The following is an 18086-nucleotide window of genomic DNA, read 5'->3' as shown; positions in this document are numbered from 1 at the left end:
ACATGGATGAAGCTGGAAACCATCATTCTCAGCAAACTATCACAAGGACAGAAAACCAAACACCACATGTTCTCACTCATAAGTGGGAATTGAACAATGAGAACATCTGGACACAGGAAGGGGAACATCACACACCGGGGCCTGTTGTGGGGTGGGGGGAGGGGGGAGGGATAGCATTAGGAGATATACCTAATGTAAATGATGAGTTAATGGATGCAGCACACCAACGTGGCACATGGATACATATGTAACAAACCTGCACATTGTGCACATGTACCCTAGAACTTAAAGTATAATTTAAAAAAAAATTAGCCAGGCTTGGTGGTGTGTACCTGTAATCCCAGCTACTCAGGGAGGCTGAGGTGGGAGGATCGCTTGAGCCCAGGAGTTCAAGGCTGCAGTGAGCTTTGATTGCACCACTGCACTCCAGCCTGGGCAACAGAATAAAACTCCATCTCAAAAAAAAAAAAAGGAGGAATGGTTAGGTCAACATGGCATGTTAATATGGAAATACTTTAGCAATTTTTAAAGACCAAGGTAGATCTATAGATAGTAATATTTTGTAATTTGTAGCACTTTTGTAACAAACCATGAAACTTTAAATTCCTAAATGTAAGCATATGTTTGTAAATGCACACCAAAACATCCTAAGGATACTTAGCTATTTATCATTTCAATATTATAGAACAAGAATCTATTCATCTAATATGTGAGCATTTAAAACAAAATTTGGTAGAGAAACTAGAAGAAAATGAAGCCAAATATTTATAGCACCTGCTTGGAAAGGTAAGACTTTTGTGTTCATTGTCCCCTGTGTTTTTATTTTTTCACTGAGTACATTTTCAGAATGATTATCTATATGGGAAAAAAGACAGCGGTGAAAAAACAATGAGTCAAGAAACAAAACCACCAAAAAAAAAAAAAAAAAAAAAAAGAGAGATGTGCTCATTAAAGGAGAGAGCTCATTGCGCAGTGCTCATTGCGCAGTGAGAGTTCCTGAGCATGTTTTAGACTCTTCTCCTCGTTAAGTATAAATCTTTCCCAGAGAGTTTGTATATGGCAGCAGGGGTGGAAAAGGGTCTAGGGGGCCTCTGAAATCATTGTTCTTTGTGGACCCAGAATTGGAACAGTAGCCCATTACGGCCAGGTGGTAGGAACATCTCTGTGGGACCAGTTGTCTTGATCCAGAGAGAAAACAGATTCCACAGACAACAAACTGTGTAGCTAGGACCAGCCTTGCTTCAGTGCAAAGCTGTTGGCCACAGGGAGGACTGATCAACACCACCTCATTGTGGGTGGATGGAGTTGCACCTCCGCCCACTGCCAGGCTGCTAAGGTTTCCCTTCCTTCTCCCTCTGCTTCTACTCCTGCCTGTCTGCTCAGCAGGCAGAGTTGCTATGCAAGCCAGCGAACTGCCTGCCCTTGCACAGGGATGACATGCTCTGTCCCTCTCTGTTCCCTTCTTGTAATGCTGATCTTCTGAGATCAGGAGAAGTAAGGCCATGTCCTCCCTTGAGTGAGGGCTGCCCACTTTTTCACTAGCACTAGTTTGAGGTCCAGGCCTCCACATTCCCATCTCTAGTTTCCTCATCCTCTGGATTCTAATGGTCCTGGTTACACATTAATTAACCAATGGCCTTGGACCCTGGTAGCGCTCAAAGGTGACAGTGCAAGACTATGGGGTGTGTCTGGACAGTGTAAACAGAAAGTGAGATCTGAGCATTAACACCCATTTGTTAAGACCTGGTTTCCAATCCAAGCCAAAGATCCTGGATGGGACCGAAAGAAAGAAATCCTGAATTAAAAGAGAGCTTGCACTCAAAGCTAGAAAGATTCAGGGTGGAAGGAGCACAAACAGTGCCCTGGGGGAGGCAAAGAAATTGCTTTGCCGTCTGAATAAAATAGTTTGCACATTGATTTTATTTGGGAGTGAGAAGATACTGACAGTGACCTCTGAGCACAAAAGAGGGTTAGCGGTGTCCCACATCAGGAAAAAAGAAAACCTGTGCTTTGAAAAACTTGTTTATTTTGAAATAATTTCACTCTCAGAAAAATTGCAAGAATGGTGCACAGAATGCCCATACACTCTTTATTCAGTCTGAATAAACTGAACGTGTAAACACTTTGCCACATTTGTTTTGTCATTCTCTCTCACACACACACGCACATGTTTTCTGAACCATTTGAGTGAAGTTAGTGCTATAGTTTGGATGTTTTCCCTCCAGACTTCATGTTAAAATTTGATCCCCAGTGTTGGAGGTGGGACTAAACAGGAGGTGTTTGGGTCATGCAAGAGGGAGACTCCCTCATGAATAGATTAACGTCCTGGGAGCGGGGTGAGTGAGTTCTCACTGTTAGTTTCCACAAGCACTGGTTGCTAAAAAGAGCTGGTCTCTCCCCTTCTCACTCTCTCTTGCTTCCTCTCCCGCCAGGTGATCTCTACACAGCCAGCTCCCCTTTGCCTTCTGCCATGAGCGGAAGCAGCTTGAGATCCTCCCAGAAGCTGAGCAGATGCTGGTGCCATGCTTCTTCTACAGCCGGCAGAACAGATTCAAATAAACCTTTTTTCTTTATAAATGACCCAGCCTTGCTCAGGTGCAGTAGCTCACAGCTGTAATCCTAGCACTTTGGTAGGCTGAGGTGGGTGATTGCTTGAGCTCAGGAGTTTGAGACCAGCCTGGGCAACATGGTAAGACTGTCGCTACTATAAATAACAAAAAAAAACAACAAAAAAACCCGGTGTGGTGGCACACACCTGTAGTCCCAGCTACTCAGGAGACTGAGGTGGGAGGATCACTTGAGCCCAGGAGGCAGAGGTTGCAGTGAGCCGAAATTGCACCATCCTGGGTGACAGAGTGAGACCTCATCTCAAAAAAAAATTACCTGGCCTCAAATATTCCTTTATAGCAACTCTAAACAGACCAAGACAGACAGATCATGTTCGCCTTTATCCCTGAATATCTGACAGCATTTTCTAAGAACAAATAAATTCACTTACAAAACCTCTGCTCAGTTATCAAAATCAGGAAAACTATTGATACGTTGTTATTACTAAACAGTCCATTGTTCATTTTTTGTCCTTTGTACCCTAATAATGTCCTCTACAGCAATGTTTCCAGTCTGGGACCTCAGGGTCACACATTTACACTGAGCTGTTGGGACTCTTTACCCGGCCTCCATCTGGGGCTGTTCTTTCTTCCTTCTTTGCCTTTCTTGACCTTAATGTTTTTTAAAAGTGCAGAACAGTTCTTTTGTAGGCTGTTCCTCAATGTGAGCTTGTCTGATATTTCCTCATGATTAGTTTTAGATCGTGCATTTTGGGGAGGAACAGGACAGCAGTACACTTTTCTCTGTATAGTGCGTTGAAGGTCGATATGTCCCATTGCTGGCAGCACTGACCTTGATCTCTTGGGTAAGGTGGTGACCACCAGGTTTCTCCACCGGAAAGTCATTATTTTTCTCTTTGTAACTAATAAGTAATTTGAGAGTGAATATTTTGAGAATATGTAAATGCCCTCTTCTTAATCATATGTTCATGTACTACTTCTAACATCCATTGATGATTCCTGTGTGACCCAATATCATTATGGTTGCAAAATGGTGATGTTTCTTTTCTCTTTCTTTCTTCTTTCTTTCTTTCTCTCTCTCTCCCCTCCTTCCTTCCTTTCTCTCTCTTTCTTTCTTTCCTTTTCTTTCCCTTTCTATTTTTTCTTTTTTCTTTTTCTTTCTCTTTCTTTTTTTTTCTTTTTTCTTTTTCTTTCTTTTTTTTTTGAGACAGAGTCTTGCTCTGTCACCCAGGCTGGAGTGCAGTGGTGAGATCTCAGCTCACTGCGACCTCCACCTCCCGGGTTCAAGTGAGTCTCCTGCCTCCGTCTCCCAGGTAGCTGGGATTACAGGTGTGCACCACCATGCCTGGCTAATTTTTGTATTTTTCAGTAGAGACGGGATTTTGCTATGTTGGCCAGACTGGTCTCGAACTCCTGGCCTGAAGTGATCTGCCTGACTTAGCCTTCCAAAGTGCTGGGATTATAGGCGTGAGCCACTGCACCCAGCCCCAAATGGTGATGTTTCTAACTTCATCATTCCTTCTACATTTTTTACTTAAATAGGAGAGAAAGGAAAGCTTTGTTTTGTTTTGTTTTGTTTTTCTGAGATGGAATCTTGCTCTGTCGCCCAGGCTGGACTGCAGTGGTCCTATCTTGGCTCACCACAACCTCTGCCTCCCGAGTTCAAGTGATTCTCCTGCCTCAGCCTCCCATGTAGCTGGGATTACAGGTGTGTGCCACCAAGCCTGACTAATTTTTGTATTTTTAGTAGAGACAGGGCTTCACCATATTGGCCAGGCTGGTCTCGAACTCCTGACCTCAAGTGATCCACCTGCCTTGGCCTCCTAAAGAGCTGGAATTACAGGCTTGAGGCACTGCACCTGGCCAGAAGGGAAAGCTCTTCATAGGAGAATGCCAACTAATAATGTATAACTGCTATATACAAATACACATATATACATATTCATAATATACTAAAATAACACATGTATACATATTCATAATATACATTCATAATATATTAAAATACGAATTTAGTATATTCATAATATACTAAATACATTATACTATGTAGTATAATACTATACACACATATATAACATACTAAAAATGTATATTTATATTTACCATTTATTATAGAATACATTATACTATGTAGTATAATGCAGTATGTTAATGTATACTACTATACACACATAAATAATATACACAATATACTAATAATGTATATGTATGTATACTTTATATATATTTGTTATTAGTTGCCATATATACACACACACACACACACACACGAAGAGTGTATGTGTGTATAATAACCAGGGACAGATGGATTCTTCTTTTATTTATGGGTTATAATCCTTTGCTGTCATTATTTTTATTTTTTTTAATTTATTTATTTTTTAACAGAGACAGGGTCTCGCTCTGCCATCCAGGCTGGAGTGCAGTGGCGCAGTCATAGCTCACTGCAGCCTCCAACTCCTAAGCTCAAGAGATCTTCCCACCTCAGCTTCCTGAGTAGCTGGGACTATAGGCATGCACCACCATGCCCAGCTAATTAAAAAAATTTTTCTTTTGTAGAGATGGAGTCTGTGTTGCCCAGGCTGGTCTCAAACTCCTGGCCTTAAGGGATCCTCCCACCTCAGCCTCTCAAAGTACTGGGATTATAGGCATGACCCACTGAGCCTGGCCTTATTTTGGCTTATGTTAATGTTCATATTGTCTCAATGTGGTCACTGGAAGCCCCTTCAAATTAGCTCCTGCATCCTTTTGATGTTTCCAACCTTTTTAGAGTTTGTCCTTTTCTTATGGCACAGTAAGATGTTCCAGGCTCATCTTGAACTTTCCCTGTGCCAGCTCTGGAATCAGCCATTTCTCCAAGTTGCCCTAGAAGTCTACATGTTCAGAAATGAAATTAGTCCCTGTCTAAAGCTCTCAAAAGTGTTCTGGCTGCTCTGGTGAGATATCCACTAAGCTCCCCACTAACATGCCATATCAAATTACATTTTATCTCATTTAATTTTATTTTATCTTAATTATTTGTAATACAACACATTGTAAAATGATTGTTTATTAAAAGAGAAACTTTTTTCTTTTTCTCTTTCTTTTTTTGAGGTGGAGTCTCGCTCTGTCACCCAGGCTAGAGTGCAATGGCGCAATCTTGGCTCACTGCAAACTACGTCTCCTGTGTTCAAGCGATTCTCCTGCCTCAGCCTCACGAATAGCTGGGATTACACGCATCTACCACCATGTCCAGCTAATTTTTTGTTTTTTGTACTTTTAGTAGAGAAGGTGTTTTACCATATTGGTCAGGCTGGTCACGAACTCCTGACCTCAGGTGATCCACCTGCCTCGGCCTCCCAAAGTGCTAGGATTACAGGTGTGAGCCACCATGCCCGGCCTAGAAGATAAACTTTTGATTTACTCTATATGTTTAAACATCTTATGAAAGTTAGAATAAAATTTAGTTTCCTACTTTTTGTTTTTGCGCAAAATTAGTAATTGCAGCCATGTTATGGGGTGACTAAGCTTTTGTGAACTGATCTAAACATTCCATTAGCCATCATGTAGAACGCTGATTGCATGAGATGAGTTCTGAGAATGAAACAACCAATTTATAAATGGACTTTGGGAGATGGGATATTTATAAGATGAGTTCACAGGTAGTTAAACTAGACACTGAAGTTTAAATTCTCCTTCATTCCTAAAATTCTTTTTTTTTTTTTTTGGAAACATAGTCTTGCTCTGTTTTGCAGTGGTGTGATATTGGCTCACTGCAACCTCTGCCTGCCAGGTTCAAGTGATTCTCCTGCCTCACCTTCCCAAGCAGCTGGAATTACAGGCATGCACCACCACTCTCAGCTAGTTTTTGTATTTTTAGTAGAGATGGGTTTTCACCATGTTGGCCAGGCTGGTCCTGACCTCAAGTGATCTGCCTGCCTTGGCTTCTCAAAGTGCTGGGATTGTAGGTGTGAGCCACCACGCCCGGCCATAAAATTCCTTTTTTTTTTTTTTTTTTGAGACGGAGTCTCGCTCTGTCATCCAGGCTAGAGTGTGCAGTGGCACCATCTTGGCTCACTGCAAGTTCCACCTCCCAGGTTTACTTACGCCATTCTCCTGCCTCAGTCTCCCAAGTAGCTGGGACTACAGGCGCCTGCCACCACACCCGGGTAATTGTTTGTATTTTTAGTAGAGACGGGGTTTCACCGTGTTAGCCAGGATGGTCTCAATCTCCTGACCTCATGATCTGCCCGCCTTGGCCTCCCAAAGTGCTGGGATTACAGGCATGAGCCACCGCACCCGGCCTATAAAATTCTTTTGCTTCCGTTCATCTATGATTACCTTTGACCAGAAACCAATTCAAAGCTCAACTCCTGCGGTTGGTGGCAAGTGTTATTATAGCACACAACTCAGCACTTGTATTCCTTTCCACATTCCACCAGGAGTCAATTCAGAAAATACCTGTGAAATGAACTCTGGAGAGAAAAGAGTCCCATGGTTTGGGATCATAGTTTGCTCACAGTGTGAGGATGTGCTCAGAAAACAAGGAGACAGAGGGTAATTACTAGATACCACAGAGATCTAAGGCAGTGGTTGTCAAAGTGTGGTCCCTGGTCCAGCATTAGTATTTCCTGGGAACTTTTAGGAAATATTCATATTCTCAGGCCCCAAACCAGACTTCTGGATGTGAATCTCTGGGGTGGATCCCAGGGATCCAGGTTTTAATACGCTCTCCAGGAGATCCCAATGTCACTCAAGTTTGGGAACTGCTGCTCAAAAAATTGTGGCAGAGTCGGGGCTGCACCCTCTAACAAGCCGGCCGGCGTCCCACCAAGCAGCCAGCCAGGGATTTGGAAAGGGAAGCATCTTCTACCATGGGGATGGGGACTGTTCCTGCTTCAGGTCTTGGCCACTCCCAGGTTTGCCCAGAGCCAAGTGTTCAGGTGACCCAGGACCTGCAGGAGAAATCACCAAGAAGAGGTTATGTTCACAGAAAATTCACGCTAGATGGGGCGAGCCAAGATTCATGGCTATCTGCTGTCTCCAGTGGTTCCCCATGCTACACCTGATTCTGTTTTCAGAGCCATCTTCTTGGGATATTGGTTCTTCACCTGATTATGTCTCATCTGACAGGTGAGGAGGCAGGGAATTCCAAGCAAACAACTATGCAAAGCCCCGCAGAACATCCTTATGGGGAGAGGGTCAGGGGCTCAGGGATGGTGGGTGGGGGCAAAGAGGGAGGAGCTTCTCCTGGACCCCCACCCCACAGTGGGAATGTGGCCACCTCAGAACCTCTGTTTATAACCACTAAGATGGCCATGATCCCAAACTGCAGCTATAATAATATTTGACATCTATTTTGAAATCTCAGAACAAAGCTTTGGCTGCCCTAGAAAAGGGACTGGCTGTGTTCAGCAGACGGAGGCTGAGTTAGCATGGAGGGGTCAGGAGTGGTCACAGACAAGCCTTGTGATCAAGCTATGCAAATAGGCACCCATGTGCTATTCTGGACTCAGGGCCAACATCATTTCCCATTTTCTGAAAAGAGAGCCTTGGAGTGACTTTCACCTTAGCCTCTTTAGGAAATTAAAGCCTGGAGCTGTGACGAATGCCTTTCTGACCAGGGCAGCACAGGCAGCGTAAAGATCTACGTGCTTCTTATTTAATGATGAGCTCAGGCCAAGATCAGCCTTCAAGGGGAAACCACTGCGTCTCCTTTCTGCTCACTCCAGAGCAGGGCTTGAGAGTCCTACTGGGCTGAGAGGCTCTTCAAGGATCTCAAGTTTACCCAGCAGAGATGATATTGACCTTCCGTTTTTAATCAATGGTTCGTCCCCTGAGGCCACACAGAAGATGGAGACTGCAATCTGTCCTTTCGCCTTCTTTTTTCTAAGTCCTTTCCCAGTTCTGACAATGCTGTTTCCTTGGGAAAAAATAGGTAAACATTTACATCAGACTCCCAAGGTCCTAGTTATAGCCAGTGGGGTCCCACAGCCTTCTGTTTTCTTATGGTCTCCTGGGGGAGAGCATGGAGGAGGGGAGCCATCTAAAGCAAGGGTCATAGTTCCTCTCCCTCCTTAGAGGACTGGCAGAATGGGGACTCACAACATAAAAGGATTGAGATCACCAGTCAACCTTTGCATATCTTTGTGAACAGTTTAACATTTATTACAGTAAAATAATGACTTCCACACCATGTAAAGGCAGTATAAACTCACCAGTAACCTTCAGCATCCTCCCCTGCGATGTCAATAAGAAGCTTGTGAATTTACTCAGCTTGGGAGCAGATAATGCACAAACCAAGGAGAATTAGTGTGTGTATGCCGGGTTCTTCATGCAAACAAAAAATTGATTTCAATGCCATGACTAGCGTTTCTAGACTCACGTATCCTGGACTCCTCTGGGTTTCTGGAAATGTCCTACTGCCTCTTCCACCAACAGGGGCAGGAAAGCCCTGTGTTGAGTTACTATCCCTCTCTCCTGATACTGGGCTGCAAAAACTGTTTTACCTTCCTCTTCCCTTCTCCCACTCCAGGTCTCACTCCTTCTAAGCAACACCCTGCAGAGTGATACATCTCTACCCAGAAAAGGTCCACTGAAGGAACCAGACGTTTCCATAGGAGAAAGGCACAGCATGGAATTACTATACAGAGAAATACTTGAGCCGTCAAAAAATAAAGTGAGAACGTGGATGAGGCCCATGAAGAAGCCAATATGCCAAACAGTGAGCACACCAGGTTTGTATGTGTCACCAGAAATGAAAACAGTTTCTGTGAAAGCACATTTTAAAATAGACAAGAACAGTTAGAATAGTGTTCGCCACAAGTAAGTGACTTTTACTGAAACTTATAACCTGAGGAATAGGTAGAACAGGTGTTGTTCCTAGTTCAGAAAGGAGCAAAGAGTTGCCCAGGTAATAATCACACCATGAGACAAGGTCTGGCTCTGTCACCCCGGCTGGAGTGCAGTGGCACTATCACAGCCACTGCAGCCTCAACCTCCTGGGCCCAAGCAATCCTCCCACTTCAGCCTCCTGAGTAGCTGGGATTACAGGCACATGACACCATGCCTGGCTAATTTTTGTATTTTTAGTAGAGATGGGGTTTCACCATGTTGGCCAAGCTGGTCTGAAACTCCTGGGCTCAAGCAGTCCTCCCACTTCTGCCTCCTAAAGTGCTGAAATTACAGGTATGAGTCACTACTCCCAGCTGACTTCTAGTGAGGATCTTTTTTCTTTAGTGAAATAAATGCCTTTCAGGAATTCTTCACATTCATGAAAGCCAAATGCAATGAGGAAGCCTTAAGTAGCTCCTCGAGTTAAAAAAAAATATGCTAGAATAGATGTTTGTACAAACTGGGAAATGTGAATGGACTATATATTGGATGGCATTCTTGAATTAGTGTCAATGGTCTTCATGCGATGATAGTGTTGTGACTAGGGAAGGGCCATCCTTGTTCTTTGGAGATGCTGGCTTGGGGACGTAGGCCATAAGGAAAGAAGTGACCACAGAGGAAAGGAGAGTGAAGGCATCAGGGGACCTAGCTGGTCTGCTCAGGAGTCTACTCAGCCAGATGGAAAATGCAGTTCTGAATATCTATTGCTGTGTAATAGACCAGCCCAGAACATGGCATAAAAAACAACAATTGCTTCTTTGCTCCAAGTCTGCACTTCGGGCAGGTGCTCCTCTCTGGTCCTGTGGCATCACCTCTGGTGCTCCAGTGCTGGGGGCTGAAAGGAGTCACTTGCTGTTGCCTGGGTTCCTGGGTTCTCTCCACATGTCCTCTCCATGTGGTGAGCTTGGGCTTCCTCACAGCATGGTGGTCTCGGAGTAGTTGGACTTCTTACGTGACAGCTGGCTTCCCCTAAAGTGCAAAAATAGAAGCTGCCAGAACTTCACAGGGCTTAGGCCTAGAACCAGCACTATGTCACTTCTGCCACAGTCACAGAGCCGAGCCAGCTTCAAAGGAATTAGATACAAGGAGAGCCTTATGGGGGTTGGGGCTCACTAAACAGACAGTTTACCACACATAGGGATAAGGAGCTATGGTTAGTGGAAATTTACCATAGGCCAACATCCACAGGAACAGGGTACTTGATAAGACCGTGTCTCAAAATTATTTGCTCATTGGCCATATCAAGGCACCTCAGTTGAATGCAGTGATCAAACCGTTCAATGAAAAATGGGGAAAACAAGAGTTTCCTTATTACAGGACTACTCCAAGAATTTAAGAAGCTCACACACATGGGGGATATAATAAAGAAAGGACTCCCTATTCAATAAATAATGCTGGGATAACTGGCTGGTCACATGCAGAAGATTGAAACTGGATTCCTTCCTTACACCATAAACAAAAATCAACTCAAGATGGATTAAAGAGTTAAATGTAAAACCTAAATCTATAAACACTCTGGAAGATATCCCAGAAAATATCATTGTGAACATAGGCCCCGGCAAAAATTTCCTGATGAAAATGCCAAAAGCAATTGCAACAAAAACAAAAATTGACAACTGGGACTTAATTAAACTAAAGAGCATCTGCGCAGCCAAAAGAACTATCAACAGAGTAAACAGACAACCTACAGAATGGGAGACAGTATTTGCAAACTATGCATCCAACAAAAGCCTATTATCCAGCATCTATAGGGAACTTATTAACAATCAGAAAACAAAGAACTCCATCAAAAACTGGGCAAAGGACATGAATACTTTTCAAAAGAAGATGTACATGCAGACAACGAGCATATGAAAAAATGCTCTACACCACTAATCATTAGAGAAATTCAAATCAAAACCACAACGTGATACCATCTCACACCAGTCAAAATGACGATTATTAGAAAGTCAAAAAATGGAGAGGTTGTGGAGAAAAGGGAATACTTAGACACTGCTGGTGGAAATGTAAATTAGTTCAGCCATGTGGAAAGCAGTGTGGCAATTTCTCAAAGAACTTAGAACTGCCATTCGACCCAGCAATTCCATTATTGGATATATACCCAAAGGAATATAAATCATTCTACCATAAAGACACATGAACACGTATGTTCATCGCAGCACTATTCACAATAGCAAAGAACAAGATCATGTCCTTTGAAGCAACATGGATGGAGCTGGAAGCCATTATCCCAAAAAAACAAATGCAGGAACAGAAAACCAAATACTGCACGTTCTCACTTATAAGTGGGAGCTAAATGTTGAGTACACATGGTAACAAAGAAGGGAACAACAGATACTAGGGCCTACTTGATGGTGGAGGGTGGGAGGAGGGAGAGGATTGAAAAACTACCTATTGGGTACTATGCTTGTTACCTCGGTGACAAAATAATCCGTACACCAAACCCCCAGGACATGCAATTTACCCATGTATTTTAATTCTAAAATAAAATATTTTAATTCTAAATTCTAAAATAAAATATCTTAATTCTAAAATAAAAGTTAAAAAAATAAAGCATTTGCCAAATCTATCTGACCGCAGTGCACACTTTTTAAAAAAGACTATCATTTGAGACTTTAAGATTATAAAGACTCCAGTTAGGATTCTTATCCTCCAAGACATGGAGGGTGAGTTTCTCATTAGATCATAGTCCTGGGTTTTCTACTGTCTGTCCTCAGTTTCAGCACGTTCCTGTTCACTGATTCTCATGATGTATGTTGATAGTCTCTCTTCTCTTTCATCCTCCCAAGGGGATTTGCTGAGGTTCAATGTTATTACAGGGTGAGAATGTGAACCTCAGGAGCCTAATATGAGCTCCCTTGGTATGAGAAAATTCTCACTGCTCACACACTTCCCTTGGCACACTCATGCCCAGAATGACTGAACCCCCAATTGTGCACGAGCTGAACTCTTACTGGACCTTCGAGACTCAGCCCAAAGCTTGCTTCCTTATCTAAGCCTAACAGGAGCCACTCGCAGGCAGTCTATCCGATCCAAGTGCATTTCCATGGAATAGTAAATAACAATGCTGTCAGCTAATAATTGTTGGGTACTTACTATGTATATGACACTGTGTTGAGTACTGGGATTTGAATGTAGATTTGTCCAACTCCTGAACCAGACTGTTTAACCATTGCAAGGTCTGGCCTCTCCTGAGCTGTTCCCCTGTCAGTATTTAGCACATAGCATTGTGTGACAAAGACTGCCAGTTTTCCACCAAAATTCACATTGCTCTTCTTCCTGAGAATATGGCTGCCCAGGTGGTGAATGTTTCCTGACCCACATGGCTAGATGTGGCCAAGTAGCCAAGCATTCACCAGTGGAACTGGAGAAATTCCCATGGTCCTCCTTAAAAGGACATCTCTTTCCTAGGACTCCCACTCCCTCTCCCTTCTCCAGTGCCTGGAACTCACTTGGCCATGCAGACCAGGATGGTGGAGGGATGAAATGGAACGAAATGGAAGGGCTTCAGAACGTGCAGAGCAAAGCCACCTGCCAAACTGGAGGCTGTTAATGAATGAGAGCAAAATGAACATCCCTGTTCTCTGAGCCACTGTATTTCGGGGCCTGTTTGTCACAGCAGCTGAGACATTGCCCTAAACAATTCACCTTGAGATGATCTGGTCTTTCCCTACAAGACAATGAAGTCCTTGAAGTCAGGGATCATGCCAAACTCATTTCTCCATGTATCCAGCCTGACATGGTGCCTGGGGCACAGCAAGTATTCCCCAGTGATGCTCCTGTTGAATGTGTGAATAAATAAAGTGCTACTTCTTATATTGCTGCAAAAATGCCAATGAGAAATGTGTGTGTATTGCGACTAGATGCAGGTATATCTGAACAGAGAGAAAGACTGGTCCTCGGTGAGAATTGGGACCAGGAGGCAAGACTGACAGCATTCCCAGGGGACTGGAGGGAGAGATGCATCCGATTTCAGTTGATTTCATACAGTGGCAATGAGTGTGCTCACAAATGCCAGGAAGGCTTGGCCAGTGGCACCCTGTGAACACCATTTCATGAACTACTGTGGTGATTAAACTGCAGGGTGCTCCAGAGAGGCTTTCTAGCTTTTTTCCCTGGCACATCCCCTCACTTGAATAATGCCCGGCTTTAAATTTGGGAAGGCAGAAGATGGCAGTCGGGCTGTCTGTCAGTGTCATCATCTGTCATCATCTTTGGGCTGCCAGTGGGACAGCTGGGGAAGAGCAGGATCAGGTTGACTGGCAGAGGGTTTTACATCTAATGAGTTTGTGCAGTAATAGTATAATAAATAAGGCTCTGGAGGAACTCGGCTATCACTCGCACTCCAAAAGTGAGATATGGCCTTCCCAGAAGCTCATGGAACCATCTGTCACCAAATATTAGTCTGTGTCAGTGGCTGGACTGGCCTGAGGACACGGAAGATGTCAGTGGAAGGAGGCAATTGACAACACCATGTCATTCAAAAAGATTTAAAGGGAGCCGCCTTAAGGAGCTGGAGATTTCCAGGTGATTTTTGAAATACACATATGAAACCACCACCAAAAGCAGTTAGACTTGAAATCTCGGCTGCTGAATGCTAAAGAGTCTTTCCTCAGGAGGAGTTCAGTTTCTGTCACTTAGGGTAAGTTCTTGAGTCATATCATCCTTATCTGCTTGGATTTGGGGCTGGAATTAATGCAATCTTCTTTAATGTGTTTTTGCCAGTGTGATCCATCAAGATCTGATTGTCGCCGAAGAAGTCTGCCGATGACACAGCCGTTAGTGACAGGAATATCGAGAGTGGATGAAAGCTTGAGTATTGGATAAAAGCTGTAAGGATTGGTAGCTGTTTGGTTTCCTTGTTTTTTTTTGCTGAGGAAAAGGAGAAGGAGGTTTACAAGCTGTTACAAATAAAGAACTGGGGCCTGAATAAATCTTGTGTTGGTAACGCACGTACATGCTGAGCTATTAAACCACATGGTAATGGAGAAAGTCAGGAGGACAGAGGGGCATGGTGACCCTTTAAAAAGGAGGCAAAATTAGGAAAAAAATTCCTTGTGCTCACTTGAGCAGCACATATAGCACGTTTAGAAAAGCAATTCATTGAAATGAAAAGTTCAAGGATAGCCAAGTCCCAGTGGTAGCAAATGCAGGAGATTTTATGGGCCTTATCTTTGTAAGGTAAAGTAAACCCACTGAGATTTGCCTTGGTGTGTTTATGCCTGCAGAAAGTGTGCTTTCCCATGTTAATGGAAGACCCTGGATTGGCCTCTGCTGGGGAGTTGAAGGGATGGGTCCCTAAGGACAGGATTCAGTGAGGTCGATTTTAGTGCTTCAAAGTCACAGAATTTACCCCTCATTCTCTGTCGAGAACAACCCTCCTCAAGTGTATTCCAGGACTAGTACTGTAGATTTCTGTGGTGGATATGGTAGAATGGTACTCCACATCCATTCCAGCCCCTTCTGGTATGTCTAGCTATACTGCAGAGCATGGAAAGCAAATCACTACATTTCCTAGACTCCCTTGCAGCTAGGGTTCTGGTGTGCTCTAAGTAGGTCCTACTAATCAGATGTGCTTCTAAGAGATTTGGAGAGTGGGAAGCAGGCAGAGCCGTGCCGCTGCTCCTGGGGCTTCAAGCTTGCTTGTGGCAGTGTCAGTGGAGGACCCAGGGCATTGAATCAGAGCACACAACATCCGTTTTGCCCTGGACAGCTGTGACAGTGATGCTCAATGGCTCACCTCGGGTCACCCTGGCACAGGAAGCCCAGTAGTGTGGGCGGGACTGTGGATTTGGTTGTAGCCCTCACACACCAGGGCTTCGGACCTGAAACCTCCACTTCCCTATGTGCATCTCAAGCCTGATTTGAGACTCCCTTATTCAGTCTCTCCTTTCACTGGGGCCCACATGGAGTCATCCTTGTGCTTAGCTTGGTCCCCTCCCCAGGTTGCCTCACCTCAGCACCCCCTCCAGGCCAATCTTGCCATCTCTCACATGCTTCAGCACTTTATCCTGTCTTGTCACCTGGTGCATTTGGTCACTTGTATATGTTTACACGTGTGTGTATCTTGTCTCTCCAAAGACCCTGGGGGAGCCTGCCCCAGCCTTGTTCCGCAGCTCCTGGCACGGAGCTAGTTTGCTGACAAAGGCTCAGCTTGCTCTTACTTGGATTCAGTGTTGGACCTGAAGCCCTGGGGCATCAACACTGGGATCTGATCAGGAAAACCAGCCGGTGTTTCCTCCGGGCATGAGTGGTCTGGTGAAAGATGAGTGAGAGCTCTGGCCAAAGGCCTTCCCACACTGAGCACTGGGTGCAGCGATGGGGTTTCTCCCCACCATCCGTCCCCTGGGGCACCAGGAGCTCAGAGTTGCAGGTGAAAGCCTTGCCGCATTCAGAGCACTCATAGGGCCTCTTGCCTGTGTGGCTCCTCTGGTGCATCAGGAGGCAAGAGCTGTCTGTGGCTGAGGTCTTGCTGCACTCAGGGCGCATGGATGGCTTCACACTGTGTGCACACCTGGTGCACAGTGAGGCTGGAGCCCTGACTGAAGGCCTTGCCGCACGTGCTGCAGATGAAGGGCTCCTTCCCCATGTGCAGCCCCTGGTGCCACTTTCGGCACGTGCATAGAGATTCCTGCTGTGGCGGCCAGGCTGGGGCTGTGGCAGACTACTTCCCCAAGCTCCAGATGGTTCTGGCCTCTCTTCTGGGAGACATTTCTTTTCTTTTACTGGGGTCTGCCTGGGGTCTTTTCATTTCTCCCCATTTGCTCACCTTCAGGCTGTTCCAACAGCTCTGCTCCTCTGTTCCCTGCTTCTCGGGCTTCCCCAAATACACAGGCCTCTGGAATCTCACCCTGGAGTCTTCCAGAGAATTCTTCTTTCCGATTTGTTTATTCCAGAATCAAATCTTCCTTTTCAACTTTAGTCTCAATATCCAGCCTGGCTGAAGCCTCTCTACTCAGCCTTAGCAGAACGTCCCAACAGTAGCCCTCAGGGCAGGGAACAGATGGGTCCCAGGCAGCAGGTGGCCTCAGAGGGCTGAAGTCAGAGGAAGCCCAGGCCCTGCTGTCATGGTGGACTTCTCATCCAGAGCTCATGCTGCTGTCGCCAGACCAGTTCTGAGACTTTCTGCTGTGGCACACCAAGTTCCTGTGGGAAATGCCCACACTGCTTTGGTGGGGGAGCTGACCCCTTTAAGTCAACTTCATAGAGGCACAGTTTACATGTCAGAAAATGCTCTGTGTTAAGTGTACAGTTTTGATAAATGCATACACCCATGTGATCACCACCACAATTAAGAACAGTGGTGAGGCCCGGGGCTCCTCCTTCAGGCTCACAGGGCTCTCCCCATTTGTATGCACCTCATTCACATCTGACCCCAAGCGACTGGAGAGAGGAAACCCCGATATGTTCTATGGGATCAGCGAGTGTCACCTGAGCAAGCCTGGCAGAGCCTGAACCCTATATCCTTAGCGTCTGTTCACTGCTCTGTCCAAAAAGTCTTTAAGCCATTTTATGGCCTATTGTTGTAGAGAATCTCCAAATACAGCTCCGTGATAGTTTCTGTTGCATACACATGCAACTCTACCCATTAAGAGGTGAGGTCTCATACCCCTCCCCTTGCTGGTCCCAGTGACTTTCTTGACCTGCAGAATACAGCGGAAGTGACTTTCAAGGCTTGGTCATAAGAAGCATGGCAGCTCTGGTTGGGCCTCTTGGAATTCTCGCTCTGGGAAGACTGAGCTACCACACGGAAAGTCTTGCTGCCTTGAAGCCACCATGCTTTGAGGAAGTCCAAGATGGCCATAAGGGAAGCCAACCGCAGTCAGGAGATAACTTGCCAAGCAAGAATGGAGCAACGGGAATGAGTGGGTGGCATTTTTGTGATGGCCTTGTGCATTCCTCCCCACTAAACCTAATATCCATGCCAAATGAATCTATTTTATACGCTGGCTGGGAACATGGAGAAGACACATTACAAATACTTGCTTGTTAGGCTCATGTTTTTTTCTTTCAGCCTTAAAGGCGGCGCGGATCCAAAGAGTGAGCAGCAGCAAGATTTATTGTGAAAGGCGAAGAACAAAGCTTCCACAGCATGGAAGGGGGACCCAAGCGGGTTGCCCTAGGCTCCTCTTTTTAAGAGCCTATGCTGACTGTTCTTATGTGTGGTGGTGATCACATGGGTGTATGCATTTATCAAAACTGTACACTTAACATGGAGCATTTTATTACATGTAAATTGTGCCGCTTTGAATTTGCCTTAAAGTTGTCAGCTATCTCTCTGGAGGCCACGTCATGCCACAGGTCTTGAAGGTGGTGGGGTGTGTGGTGACATCTACAAATGTCTTTGATACCTGGATTCGTGGAGCCCGAATATTGTAAATTATCAGAGATCTTTAGGGAAAAAACATCTCTTGAGCTACAAGTGTCTAATGTATTAGGTTGGAGCAAAAGTAATTGTGGTTTTTGCCATTTTTATTGCCAAAAACCACAATTACTTTTACACTAACCTAATAACAAGATTATATACTGTACTCCTTGTGTGATTCATTCAATGAATCCTTTGGGAATGAAGTCAATGTATAAGTAAACTTTCTCCCTTAAAAACTGGGGGAAAACTTCATAATGCAGACCCGGCCCAGCTTGGAT

General features: G+C 44.8%; 1 long non-coding RNA gene across 1 annotated transcript; it reads left to right on the top strand.

The window, feature by feature from the left end:
* The first annotated feature begins 619 nt into the window (after positions 1-619).
* On the top strand, positions 620-14368 carry LOC129052084 (uncharacterized). Its single transcript, XR_008516831.2, has 3 exons — positions 620-786; positions 9082-9283; positions 14166-14368. It is a non-coding gene; the product is annotated as an uncharacterized LOC129052084 (long non-coding RNA).
* Positions 14369-18086: the final 3718 nt, after the last annotated feature.

The sequence above is a fragment of the Pongo abelii genome, chromosome 21, assembly GCF_028885655.2.
Source record: "Pongo abelii isolate AG06213 chromosome 21, NHGRI_mPonAbe1-v2.0_pri, whole genome shotgun sequence".
Lineage (NCBI taxonomy): Eukaryota > Metazoa > Chordata > Mammalia > Primates > Hominidae > Pongo > Pongo abelii.
This window is presented reverse-complemented; position numbering and strand designations above follow the sequence as displayed.